We start from the raw sequence: 14,627 nt of genomic DNA, 5'->3' as shown, positions 1-14,627 counted from the left end.
ATACTTATTGTTAGTCAATATTTCAGTCAAAAGTTGTACAAGCACAGGATGATCGGAGTTCGACAATGCTTCCTCAGTAGGATTAGAAGCCCTCGGCGAATTAGCAGAGCGGGTTGAATGGCCCAAAGAAGCGCGAGACTTTTTAGCAGATTTAGTTGACCGGGTTCCGTTGTGGGTCCAGTGTTCGGACTCCAAGGTCTTGCGCAGCTTGACAATAGACCATTGTGTGTTGAAACGATGTTCACATGTCGCCAAAAGAATACATCGCAGCTGAAGGCGATGAAGGGACTACTTCGGTTTTTGAAAGACACGGGCTTTGACAAGCGGCTGTGACAGTGATGTCACGTACCACGCAAGAGCGACGGACTGTAGCTGACGATGTGTGTGCTGTGCTATGTGCTCTCTTTCTCTCTCCTCCCCATCTTTCATCCCTCTATCCTACTCCCATGAATAGGGTAGCAAACCGGTTGAGCTAAACCGGTTAACCTCCATGCCTTTCCGTCTCCCCTTTTTCCTTCCTTCCTTGAGTCAAACTTTAAACATATGCAAACGCGCCTTAGCTGGACTAAAGCAAGATAATGTTGTTTGTCGTCGCTTGGAGGTACTCAGATTACCTTGTGCATTCCGCCTATTTATAATTATTCTTAAATATTGAGCTTCTCCATTATTATAATTAGCCAAAAAGTGTTAGTGAGAAAATTGCAGAACAACATGAAAAACTCCCGACAGAGCTTTCTGTTGCTCAATACATGCTTAATAAAAATTTTTTTCCGAGCGTGACGGCAACTCGCAAACACTCGCGAAATTGCAGCTCGACTGGTCGCTCGAGGCACTTGGCGTGTATCACGAAACAGCAGAGAAACAGCAGAGCAGGCACTTTCGAGGAATTAAAGGCTGAATGAAAGTATAGCTACGTTTGTGGAGAACATGTCGCGATTGCTCTAACAGGCAGACCCAGCCATGTCTGGTGAAAGATGTGTGCCTATTGGTGCAAGGGCTAAATAAAAAACTGCCTTTTGCCGGCCTCGTGTTGTGTCTTCCAACTACCATCCGTGAGATAACATTTATGAAGGTAAATGTTTGGGTTTATTGAGTAACATTTATATGGACACTTCAGGTATGTCACAAAATCTTCAGTCTTTCCTTAAACACAATCCCAAAAGATCTTGGAAAAAGTTTGGACTCATTCAAACTTCGTCATATTTTTGCTGGTGATCCTAATAAGATAATATTTTGTCAACGCTTGGAGATACTCAGATTACGTTTTGCATTCTGCCAACTTATTATTGATCTTAAATATTCAGCTTCTCCATTATTATAATAACCCAAAAATTGTCAGTGAGCAAATTGCAGAACAACATCAAGAACTCCCTATACAGCTGTTCTGTTGCTCAATACGTGCTAAATAAGATATGTTTTTCCGAGCGGGAAGGAAACTCTCGAACACACGCAAAACTGCAGCTCGACTGGCCGCTCGAGGCACTTAGCGTGTATCATGAAATTGCAAAGAAACAGCAGAGCAGGCACTTTCCAGGAATTATAAGCTGAACAAAAGTATAGCTACGTTTGTGGACAACATGTCGCGATTGCTCTAACAGGCAGACACAGCCATGCCCGGTGAAAGATGTGCGCCCATTGGTGCACGGGGTAAATAAAAAACTGCCTTTTGTCGCCCCCGTGTTGAGTCTTCCAACTACCATACGTGAGGTAACATTTATGAAGGTAATTGTTTGCGCTTTATTGAGTACCATTTATATCGACACTTCAGGTATATCACAAAATCTTCAGTCTTTCCTTAAACACAATCGGAAAAGAATTTGGAAAACATTTTCACCTATTAAGCTTCATATTTTCGCTATTTATGCTAGGTGTAAATAAATACTGCCTTTTGCCGGCCTCGTGTTGAGTACAACTTCCATCCGTGAGGTAACATGTCTGAAGGTGATTGTTTGCGCTTTGTTGAGTAGCATTTATATGGACACTTCAGGTATTTCACAAAATCTTCAGTCCTTCCTTAAACACAAACACAAAAGATTTTGGAAAACATTTTCACTCATTGAAACTTCTTCATATTTTCGCTGGTGATGCTATTAAGATAATGTTGTTTGTCGTCGCTTGGAGATAGTCAGATTACCTTTTGCATTCCGCCTACCTAATATTCTTAAATATTCAGCTTCTCCATTATTTTTATTAGCCAAAAAGTGTTAGTGAGAAAATTGCAGAACAACATGAAAAACTCACGATACAGCTTTCTGTTGCTCAATATGTGCTAAATAACAGCGTTTTTCCGAGCGTGAAGTAAACTCGCGAACACACGCAAAACTGCAGCTAGACTGGCCGCTCGAGGCGCTTAGCGTGTATCACGAAACAGCAGAGAAACAGCAGAGCAGGCACTGTAGCAAGTATGTGACGCCCCTTCGGGCATAATCTTGTTTAGCCCGCCAAGCTCGGTGGCCTGCTAAAGCTCGGCAGGCAACATTGGTCGCCGAGCCACAATAAACACCGACGAGCACGGCCGCTCGCCGGTCAGTAATCAATTCAGCGCCACCACGCTGCGGAGCGTCCGAATATTGGAGGGTGCCAGAAGCCCTCCCTTGTTCACGACCCGGGGTGGATCGTGACACTGGCGACGAGGATTGGATCCTCGTGACACTGGTGACGAAGCTGGCGACGAGTACCTACGGAGCGTCCCACGCCGCCGCGAGCGGCGAAACACCGCCCCCCGTTGCTGTCGTCATGCCGCTGTACGGAAGGCTCGAGCCGTTTGAGGGAGATGGGTCCGCCTGGCAAATTTACGAGGAGCAAGTCCACGTGTTCTTCCGGGCAAACGACACACCCGAGGCCATACAGCGGGACATTTTCCTGGCCAGCTGCGGGACCCGCGTCTTCAGCCTCCTGCTCGGCCTTCTCAAGCCAGCTACGCCGCACGTTAAGACGCTGGGTGAGCTGCTCGCCATACTGCGCTTGCATTTTAATCCAGCACCGTCCACACTAATGGAGCGTTTCCGCTTCAACAACCGGAGCTGCCGGGAAGGAGAGACCCTCGGGCAATTCGTTGCTGCGCTACGAGGGTTAGCGAGTGCCTGCGCCTTCGGGGACCGACTGGACTCGCTGCTCCGGGACCGTTTCGTCTGCGGAATCAGCAACCCCGCCATGCAGACGCGACTCCTGCAGCTTCCCGACCCGTCGCTGGACGACGCCGTGAAGGCAGCGCTGGCAATGGAAGCTGCCACCAAGGACGCCGGCGAGATTTCTCGTGCGACTGGCTCACCGTCGGCGGAAGCGGCGGTCAACAAGTTCGCGACAAAGGGCAGTACCTGCGGTCGCTGTGGTGGTGCCCACTCCCCTTCACAGTGCCAGTTCTCTCAAGCACATTGCTTTACGTGCGGGAAAACTGGGCACCTGGCACGTGTATGCCGAAGTGGGAGGACGAACAGCAAGCAGCAGCCTGATTCAAGCCCAAGTACAACACAAGCCCGCGGCCAGGGTAGCCATCGCAAGGGTACGCGGCGGAGGCATGCGGCAGCAAGCTCAAGTTCTTCCGCGGCCAGGCTCCAGGTCGTGGCCGAGAACCCGCTGATTTTGGACATGTGGCACACAGGCTTTGTACCGTCGTCTGTGCCGCCATACAGGCTGACCATCGAAATCTGCGGGTAACCCATTTCCATGGAGCTGGACACGGGGGCCAGCGTGTCTGTAATGGCCGGGAAGCTCTTCAAGCGTACCTTCCCCCTCGTGTCCGTCGAGGCTTCGGGCGTGATGCTGCGCAGCTCATCCGGGCAACTCTCCCAGGTCCAGGGTCAGGCACAGGTCAGCGTTCGTTTTGGCGACAGGGAGGCAACGCTTCCCCTTTACTTAACGAAGGGGTCGCCGCCGACGCTGCTGGGCCGAAACTGGATTCATTTACTGGGCATTCGGCTGCCAGAGTACCCGGAAGCCAGCCTGCAGGTGGTGCAGAACTGCGAAATCTTCCAGGAGCATCAGCGAGCCTCGCGTAATGTGGAAAGCACCCCCTGGCCGTTCCCACAGAGACCCTGGTCCCGCCTACATGTGGATTTTGGGGGCTGTGGCGGTGGTGGCGGAGCAGCCTCCCTGCGCTTGGAGGACCTGCAGAGCCAGCTCGAGGAACAGCAGGAGCTGGCATCGGCACGGCTGCTGGAGCTGGAGCAGCTTCAGCTTGACCACAAGGAGGCCCTGAAGACGGTGGAGCGCCTGCGGATAGAGCTGCGGTCGCTGCCCGAGAGCCTGGTGGTGAGCACGGCAGAGTACAAGTGCCTACAGAGCCAGCTCTCCGTGCTGTACAACGAGAGCATGCAACTCAAGACTCAGCTGGACGAGTGTCGCTCCTTGCTGTCGACAGCCAAAAACTCACACCTTCGCCACATTGAGCAGATGGAAAGCGAGGAGCTGGTTGTCCAGAAGAAGCTTCGCTCGGAGGTCATCCGCCTCGAGGACAACATCGCGCAGATTCGTCGAGAGTACGAGAATCTACGCATTGAGTTTGAGGCGCCGTCGGTGTCCAGCGAGCAGGCTCAGCCAATCAAACGGGAGATGCGGCACATTATAACGAGCCTGCAGAGCCGCAACAGGCAGCTCAAGAGCGAGGTCTCCCTCAGCAAGTGCTAGCTGCGCGAGGCCCAATCAGAGAAGCAGAAGCAGAAGCTGGCTGCTGACCAAGGGTGCCGTCCCGGGCCTTTTTCCAGAGTCGGGAGCTCCAGTTGTCGCCAGGAACTTCCGGCCTGGCCCACCCTGGTCTGCCGGACAGGTGGTGTCTCCTACCAGCGCCTTATCGCTGCTCGTCCGCATGTCAGATGGGGCCATGTGGCACAGACACGCCCACCATGTCAGACCTCGCCTCGGGACCTGGCCAGCACCCTCGACTAGCGGCAGCACCAGTCGCTTCCAGCGGAGTACCACCTATCTCGGAGGCGGCAACCGTAGCCAGTGGTGCGGCACCCGTTGGACCGGTGCCGAGCTCGGCACCACTCACGAGGCCGACCACTACGGACCCTCCGGATGGAGCGAGGCAGGCCCAGGCAGTACCCGGCGTTGCCATCCCCCGACCCGACCCGTCGACACCGGTGCCCAGGCGGAGTACTTGACGGCGGAGGCCACCAGACCGTTACTCGCCTGGATAGCAGGCAGCGTCGACCCAGCTGGGATGGAGGCAGAGCCTCATAGTGTGAACATGGACGTTTGTTTTTCATTTAACAAACAAAGTGGGGGTAAGGGGGTGTAGCAAGTATGTGACGCCCCCTCGTGCATAATCTTGGTTAGCCCGCCAAGCTCGGTGACCTGCTAAAGCTCGGCAGGCAACACTGGTCGCCGAGCCACTATAAACACCGACGAGCACGGCGGCTCGCCGGTCAGTAATCATTCAGCACCACCACGCTACGGCGCGTCCGCCTATCGGAGGGTGCCAGAAGCCCTCCCTCGTTCACGACCCGGGGTGGATTGTGACAGGCACTTTCAAGGAATTAAAGGCTGAACGAATGTATAGCTACGTTTGTGGAGAACATGTCGCGATTGCTCAAACAGGCAGACCCAGCCATGCCCGGTGAAAGATGTGCGCCTATTGGTGCAAGGGGTAAATAAAAAACTGCCGTTTGCAGGCCTCGTCATTAGTCTTCCAACTACCATCCGTGAGGTAACATTTATGAAGGTAATTGCCTTGCGCTTTATTGAGTAGCATTTACATGGACACTTCAGGTATGCCACAAAATCTTCAGTCTTTCCTTAAACGCAAACCGAAAGGATTTTGGAAAACATTTTCATTCATTCAAACTTCTTCACATTTTCGCTGGTGATCTTATTAAGATAATGTTGTTTGTCGTCGCTTGGAGATACTCAAATATCCTTTTGCATTCCGCCTACTTATAATTATTCTTAAATATTCAGCTTCTCCAATATTAAACTTAGCCAAAAAGTGTAGTGAGAAAATTGCAAAACAACATGAAAAACTCACGATACAGCTTTCTGTTGCTCAAGACGTGCTAAATAAAAGTGTTTTCCCGAGCGTGAAGGAAACTCGCGAACACACGCAAAACTGCCGCTGGACTGGCCGCTCTGGCACTTAGGTTGTATCACGAAACAGCAGAGAAACAGCAGAGCAGGCACATTCGAGGAATTAAAGGCTGAACCAAAGTATAGCTACGTTTGTGGAGAACATGTCGCGATTGCTCAAACAGGAAGACCCAGCCATGCCCGGTGAAAGATGTGCGCCTATTGGTGCAAGGGGTAAATAAAAAACTGCCGTTTGCCGGCCTCGTCTTTAGTCTTCCAACTACCATCCGTGAGGTAACATTTATGAAGGTAATTGCCTTGCGCTTTATTGAGTAGCATTTATATGGACACTTCAGGTATGTCACAAAATCTTCAGTCTTCCCTTAAACGCAAACCCAAAGGATTTTGGAAAACATTTTCATTCATTCAAACTTCTTCATATTTTCGCTGGTGATCCTATTAAGATAATGTTGTTTGTCGTCGCTTGGAGATACTCAGATTACCTTTTGCATTCCGCCTACCTTTAATTATTCTTAAATATTTCCGCGGGCCATAGGGCACGGCAGCTGGCCGCAGGGGCACATGGATAACCCTTTTGTATTCATCGTGCAGGTAAGAAAGCACTTTAAAGATTGCATGCATTCGAACGAGCTTTGTTTAGTTGTGCTGCCGTGCCCTGGGCTGCTGTGTGAACTAATCTTTGACATAGTGGATCTCGTCAAATTATTGCTACTAGCTGGAGATATCGAAACAAACCCGGGTCCTGATACACCCGATATTTCGCGGCAACTACAACGAATCCTGAAGGATTTAAAAGAAATTAAAAACAGCGTTTAACCGCAATAGACAAGAAATTAGAGCAACTTACAACCCTAGACAAAAAGATTTCGTCTTGCGCGGAGAAGGTAACTAAACTAGAGAAAGTCGTTTCAACGCTGGAACTAAGACTAGACGACCTTGAAAACCGCTCCAGACGATCCAATCTTATTGTGTATGGTGTGCCAGAAGAGGAAAAGGAAAATGAAGACACATTACAACTTACAGTAAATGAAAAGATTGTCAAAAATGTCCTGAAACTCGAAGCTGTAAGTATCGAACGTATTCATGGATTAGGCAGGCCGGATACCACTAAAACAAGACCAATAATTTTTAAACTTCTCGACTTTAGAGACAAAACAAAAATCTTGAGAAACTGTTTCAAGCTAAAGGGGTCAAGTTTTTCGATCTCCGAAGATTTTTCGCCTCGCGTACGAGACTTAAGAAGGAAGTTATGGAATTATGCCAAACCAAGGAAAGAATCCGGAGATAAAATTAATCTAATTTATGACAAACTAGGAATCAATGGCGAAATGTTCTACTGGGACGAAGAAAATAATAGTGTAGCTCCTTTGAAACCAGGTTCCGTCAATCCTGATCCAAAAAACCAGCAACACGGCCCTCGAAGCCTACGTTCACGCCGAACTTGATATCCGAGTTATCCTTCTTGAACATAAATGCCCGTAGCATATTAAAAAAAACGGATTCCCTTGAAGCCTTGATTCTTGCATATGAACCTCGCTTTCTAACACTAACGGAAACCTGGCTAACAGCTGATATTAAAGATGTTGAGATAGCCCCTGCCAACTACGCTATCATCCGGAAAGACCGGACAAAACGAGGCGGTGGCGTGGCCATTCTAGTAAAGAAAGAAATCCCGTTTTTAATGTTACCGGATGTTGCGGGCGTTGAGGCTATCTTTTGTAAACTGCGCTTCGCATCTTATACTGTTGTCGTAGGCTGCGTCTATCGCAGTCCTTCTTCCGGCCTCGACAATGTGCGCCGATTGCATGAATATACTGAGCAATATGCATCAGGGTCCAGATTAATAATCGCAGGTGATTTTAACGTTCCTGAAGTGAATTGGCAAACAATGCAGCATCATTCACCCTGTGCGGATGTGTTACTTGACTTTATGTTATCGTTCAACCTTATGCAAATTGTAACTGAACCTACACGTGTACAGGGATCCAGCTGTTCCATACTAGATCTAATATTCCTCAGCAATCACTTCATAAATGACGAAACAAGAGTAAGATTACTAGATGGTATTTCGGATCACAAAATTACCCATTGCACTATACCCCTTCATGACAGCGTTACCCCTCAGCAAATCATCGCTTACCCCGACTATAGTAAAGCTAACGACACTAGTATACTCGATTACCTGATTAATGAATACCACACGTTTTTGCAACTTTCCCATAACAGCACTACAGACAGCGATACATTGTGGCTCGCATTTTCCGTCATTATATCTCATTGTATAACCAATTACATACTAACTAGAAAAAAGAAACTTACTAGGCGTAATCCATGGATAACGCGTGACGTTATACATGCGAAACGTAAAGTAAACCGAATGCGAAAATTGCTGAAAACTAACCCATTAAAATTTACGCATGAAAATCTCAGCGCAGCTATCCAACTTATGAAATCAAAAATTAAGACAGCCAAACAGTTCTACTTTACTAATACACTCACAAACTTTTTGAAAACTGCTCCCACACAGTTCTGGAGCTACATTAACCAAAATAATCGTAACGACAACGAAGCCTCAAATGAAGATAACAGGAACTCTGCTAACTTGCTTAACGACTACTTCTGCTCCGTTTTCACTGAGGACAACGGCACACTACCACAAGCAGGCTTCTCTAGAAATAAGCCACTAGAGCCACTCACACTAACCGAAACAGGCATACTTAACCTACTGCTTAACTTAGACCCAAAGAAATCACCAGGACCTGATAATATTCCAAATGCATTCCTTCGCAGATACGCTGAGTGGATGGCCAAGTACTTATTAATAATTTTTAACAAATCAATCTCCCCAGGTACCCTCCCTAAGGACTGGAAAACAGCTAAAGTGAAACCAATTCATAAATCTGGAAGTAAAACAGAACCCGCTAACTACAGACCAATCTCACTAACATGCACTGTTTGTAAACTACTAGAGCACATTATCTTAAAGCACATAACCAAACACCTTGAACAGGAAGAAATACTAACGGATTGTCAGCATGGCTTTAGCAAAGGAGTTTCCACAGTCACACAACTAATTGAGCTTGTCCACGATGTATCGTTAAGTATTGACCAACAGAAACAAATCGATCTAATCTTTCTAGATTTTTCAAAAGCTTTCGATCGCGTAACACATAAGAAATTAATTTATAAACTCGAACTTACCTTGGGAAAGGGCCCTATTCTGAACTGGATCAAAGACTACCTTACTAACCGCACTCAATTTGTAGAAGTTAACCAGCAATATTCCATGAAATCTAGCGTAAGATCCGGAATTCCACAAGGAAGTGTTCTGGTTCCAGTTTTATTTCTCCTATACATTAATGATCTGCCTTCTAATACTCCAGTCAATGTTAGACTTTTTGCTGACGATTGTGTTCTCTATCAGGTAATCAATTCTCATAATGACCATGTGGCATTGAACGACGCCTTGTCACTTGTGTACAAATGGTGTAACGAATGGCAAATGACTTTAAATATTAAAAAATCAGCTATTTTATCAATTACTAGAAAAAAGCTCGCATCAGAATTTAACTACACCATAAATAACGCCACACTTAACAAAGTGAAGGAATACAAGTACCTTGGCTTAACATTAACACACGATTTCAGATGGGAGCGCCATGTTAACAACGTTACCTCGACCGCACAAAAAAAATTGTTTTTCCTGAACAGGCGTCTTAGACTAGCACCCCCAAACACAAAACTACTAACGTATAACACATTTGTCAGATCTGTATTAGAGTATGCTAACGTTGTTTGGTTTCCTTTCACCAAAGAACTCATTAACAAACGAGAAGCAATTCAAAGGAAGACACTAAGATTTATTTACAACAAACATAGGTTAACAGACTAACCCACAGAATTGCTAAAACAGGTCGGTATACTGACCTTACAAGAACAAGCCAAGCTTGCACGATTAAAATTTATGTATCAACTTATTCATAATGAATTAAAAATAGACAGTTCCAAATACTTATCTTTAGCACAAACACGACTCACCCGACATAAACATTAACTATCATTAAACGAACACCCATTTCATACGAAAAGCCATAAGCATTCGTCTTTCCCTTTAATGACACGTGAATGGAATAAGCTGGACCCTAGTATTACAGACAGCCCATCGTTAACTACTTTTTTGACATCAGCCGAAAATGAATTGCGTGCTTCACAATTATGATGTACCTGTGTCACCATCTATTTTTGTGCCATTTTATTTCATTAGATTGTGTACATAATCACAATTTCTTTAACGACACCTTAAACGTATCTTATGGATTACTAACTCTTGTGTATACCTCACTTTTATAACTTGTATTACTTGCCATTACTGAGTGCTATTGTTTATTTATGCAAATTGTTTACTTCTATTCCTGTTGTAATGATGCTTACCACGATTGATATTTGACAGAATACCTCATTACCCCGTGTTACTCTTAAATTTAATGCTATGTATTATTGTATAATTTATGCTTACCATTTTGTTCACCTTTGTAAATTTTCTACCTTTGATTACCTGTTGTTGCTTTTTTTTTCTCGTAACATTATTACAGTGTATAACGTTACTTTTCTGCCTACTATAGTGTCGGCCTCTGCTAACTGCATGTCTAATATGTCTAGTATGTCTAATCTTATTATTGCGCTAATTATTATTATTGTTACACTGCAAGATAACTATGTATGCCCTTCCTGTTATGATCCCTGATGGGATCGACAGTATGAATAAATAAATAAATAAAACAAATAATAAATAATATTCAGCTTATCCATTATTATAATTAGCCGAAAAGTGTTAGTGAGAAAATTGCAGAACAACATGAAAAACTCTTGATACAGCTTTCTGTTGCTCAATACGTGCTAAATAAAAGTGCTTTTGCGAGCGTGAAGGAAACTCGCGAACACACGCAAAACTGCCGCTGGACTGGCCGCTCTGGCACTTAGGTTGTATCACGAAACAGCAGAGAAACAGCAGAGCAGGCACATTCGAGGAATTAAAGGCTGAACCAAAGTATAGCTACGTTTGTGGAGAACATGTCGCGATTGCTCAAACAGGCAGACCCAGCCATGCCTGGTGAAAGATGTGCGCCTATTGGTGCAAGGGGTAAATAAAACACTGCCGTTTGCCGGCCTCGTGTTTAGTCTTCCAACTACCATCCGTGAGGTAACATTCATGAAGGTAATTGTTTGCGCTTTATTGAATAGCATTTATATGGACACTTCAGGTATGTCACAAAATCTTCAGTCTTTCCTAAAACACAATCCCAAAAGACTTTTGAAAACATTTTCACCTATTCAAGCTTCTTCATATTTTTGCTGTTGATCCTATTGCCCAAGATGAACGTTCTGAAAACTTTAGCAACTTTTTCATCAATATGTTCACGAAGGACGACTATTCCATTATACAATCGGCACCTGCTTATGACTTTGCCTGCATGAGCCCCACAGACGTTGCTGTTAATGACAATGCATCAGTATTTGTTGATTTAAAGATGTCTTTGTTTGGTGTCGATGGCAATTACTCTAAAACCATGAAACATACCGGGGTTCATTCCAGCTTCATACTCGTATTTTTCGGCGACCTCTTCCTACAGGTGAGATAGCACACGAGTGGAAATTTCAAAATAAATTCCAATCTTCAAATCTTGTGCTGATTCGGAAGCGCCGAAGCGAAGTGAAAACAAAAGTTTAAAAGTTCCACCTGCGCTGCGGTTTCTGTGCCGTCGGTATCTGGTTCACAGTATTTGAAAGTACTATAAAAGGTAGCGGCTGCTCTTGGAGGCGGGCAGCATGGTAGGCTGCTGCTCGGTGCCGCAGTGCCGGACGCACGCAACGGAGCCTGTTCTCAGCCTTATTCACACATAGCCGCAGGAAAAAAAGCTGCGTGAAGCTTGGCTCGCGAAATTGAGAACCAGCAACAAGCCATCGGCTACAACTCGGATATTCAGCAAGCACAGACGCGAGGAAGATTTCTGCTACGGCCCCGGGACTGCGCGATGTCTGGTGAGCCGCAGAAAACGAGCACTGAGACGCTCTCCCACACTAGTTGATGATGATGATGCTGAAAAACATTTATTTAATAGATTTAGAGTTTCAGGCCCAAAATGGCCCTTTACATTTGTGGAGTCCTTAGTCTGTGACCCCACTGGACCAAGCTGCTACCCGCGCCCGTTGGACTAGAGCCCTTTGAGACTCCAGCGACGAGCAATTGAGTAGGATTGCCTCCCATGCCTCTCTAGTGGGGAAAGGTTGGAGGGAAGGGACGGATTCATCTGACATGCCCACACCATGTGAAAGTGATCGGAGACTTCCCCACAGTAAGGGCATCGCCCATCAACTTTCGGGTCAAAATGTTTTGCTATTGCAGGACACAACAGGGTGTTTATCTGCAGGCGCCGCAGGGTTCGTTCATCGGCCTTACTCAGGCCCTTAGCAGGGATCGGGAAAAGCCGATGACGTTCGCGATAGTCTGCCAGAATTTCCTTGAACCGCAGAAGCGGTTGTCTAATCTCTGAGCCGGAAGAGTCTGGTTGAGGTGCCCGGTGGGTAAGCGCTCGGGCGGCCGCGTCCGCAGCCTCATTACCTCTAAGGCCCTGGTTGCCCGGAGTCCAAATAATGCGTTTGGGTGAGGGGTCCGAGTTCCTCACGGTTCGCTTTAAAATGCGGTAGGCTAAAGGTGATACCTCGCCCGCCAGGTAGCGCTCACAGGCTCTGCGCGAATCTGTGATGGTTACCTTCGAATTTGGGTCCGAGGCGGCAAGTGCTACAGCAACCTCCTCGGCCTGCGCGGAGCTGAAAGCGCAGTAGGAAAGTCTGTTAACTCGTTGGTCCTGGTGAACTACGGCAGCCGTGTGGAAACCAGTGGGCGACGGCCCTGCCACATCAACGTAGTATACACCCTGCTTTAATCCATATTGGTGTTCGAAGGCCCGAGCGCGCGCGTTTCGTCTGCCTTCATGTGTCTGCGTGTCCATGTTGCGCGGGAGTGGAGGAATCCAGAGCTTGTGACGCCAGAGCTCCGGAAGCCTGCATGCCTCCTCTGGAATACACTCGTGTTGTATGCGCAAGTGGTCTAGCAGGTGGCGCCCGGACACCGTCTGCGAGAGCCGCGTGTATTGGTTCACACGGTGGACCTCCTTCAACTCACGGTAGGAGTTAAGCACACCTAGAGCCAACAACTTAGCGTTGCAGTCGTATTACTAGTATGTGCTTGTTTCATAAACTTTATTACAGCTCACTTCGTCATCCGCCCTACATCAATCCGTCGGCACGTATTTCCCCCCGCATTGGTCATCCCCTTCAAGTTGCACGGCCTCGTACGCGCACTGCTACATTCGCGTCTTCATTCTTTCCACGCTCAGCCCCGGACTGGAACGGCCTTCCACACGACATCGCCGCAATTACCTGTACATCTAAATTTCTGAATTGTATAACTACTGTATTTAACAGCGAATAATTTATGTTCATTACGTGTTTTCTTTGTTTATTATGATTTATACATGTAACCCACCCCTTATGTAACACCCCCAACCCCGGGGGCCTTTAAGGTAATAAAGTGAAGTGAAGTGAAGTGAAGTTGCAGGTAGCCACCGGGAGGTCCAAAGATCGCTTTGTAACCTTCCTTATGATGGCGTCGATGCGTTCATCGTGTTTCTTTGTAGTGTGAAGGTAGGGTACGGAGTATAGGATCCTGCTGGTTACGAAGGCATGGGCGAGCCGAAGCGCGTCCCTGCCCCACAACCCGCCGCGTTTGTTGGAAACGCGGTGTATCATACGTCCGACCTGCTCGCCTACACGTTTGAGTTTGTCGATAGTGGATTCCGGGCTGAGTCTGTGATGGATGAACAGACCCAGGATCCGGATCTCCTCGACCTCTCTAATAGGACCTCTCATCAGAAAGGGACGCAAACTCGTGTTCTCTTCGGGATTGGTTCTGATGTGAAGAAGTTCCGATTTCGCAGGAGCGCATTGGACACAACAGTGGATAGCACAGCTATCGACGATGGAGGCGGTCCTCCATTTGCCCAACGCTAGTCGGTGGTCCAAATTGTTATGTCATCCGCGTAAAGTGCGTGATGGATGCCTTCCAACCGGGCCAACTGTTGTGGAAGCTGCATCATGGCAATGTTGAAATGGAGTGGCGACAAGACCGCTTCTTGGGGAGTGCCCCGTGTGCCCATGGGTTATGGGCCATATTCCTCATCCTCGTTCTTAAGGAGGGCCTGACGCTTCGAGAGGAAATCTCTGACGCAGGCGAATGCCTTGTGCCCGCAATCCGTGGTGCTCAGGTTTGCCAGGATGCTGCCGTGACGAACGTTGTCAAAGGCCCCCCTAAGATCGAGGGCAAGGATGGTCTTGTTGTTGTGGCGCATGGCCGTGGGTCGTATTATGGCGCCATGTAGTTGGAGGACGTCCTGTGCAGACATATGCGGGCGCATACTAAACATATTGTCTGCAAAGAGGCCCTTACCCTCCATGTACGGAGAGAGGCGATCCCGAGCCATCTTCTCCATAAGTTTGTCCGCACACGAAGTAAGTGAGATGGGCCTTTGGTTGTCGGTATTTAC

At 47.2% G+C, this 14,627-nt stretch overlaps 1 pseudogene; it reads right to left on the bottom strand.

The window, feature by feature from the left end:
- Positions 1-12,189: 12,189 nt before the first annotated feature.
- On the bottom strand, positions 12,190-14,240 carry LOC126538365 (uncharacterized; annotated as a pseudogene).
- Between the last annotated feature and the right edge of the window lie 387 nt (positions 14,241-14,627).

Source organism: Dermacentor andersoni, chromosome 4, assembly GCF_023375885.2.
Source record: "Dermacentor andersoni chromosome 4, qqDerAnde1_hic_scaffold, whole genome shotgun sequence".
Classification (NCBI taxonomy): Eukaryota; Metazoa; Arthropoda; class Arachnida; order Ixodida; family Ixodidae; genus Dermacentor; species Dermacentor andersoni.
Note: the sequence above shows the minus strand (reverse complement) of the source record. Positions and strands in the feature narration are given on the sequence as shown.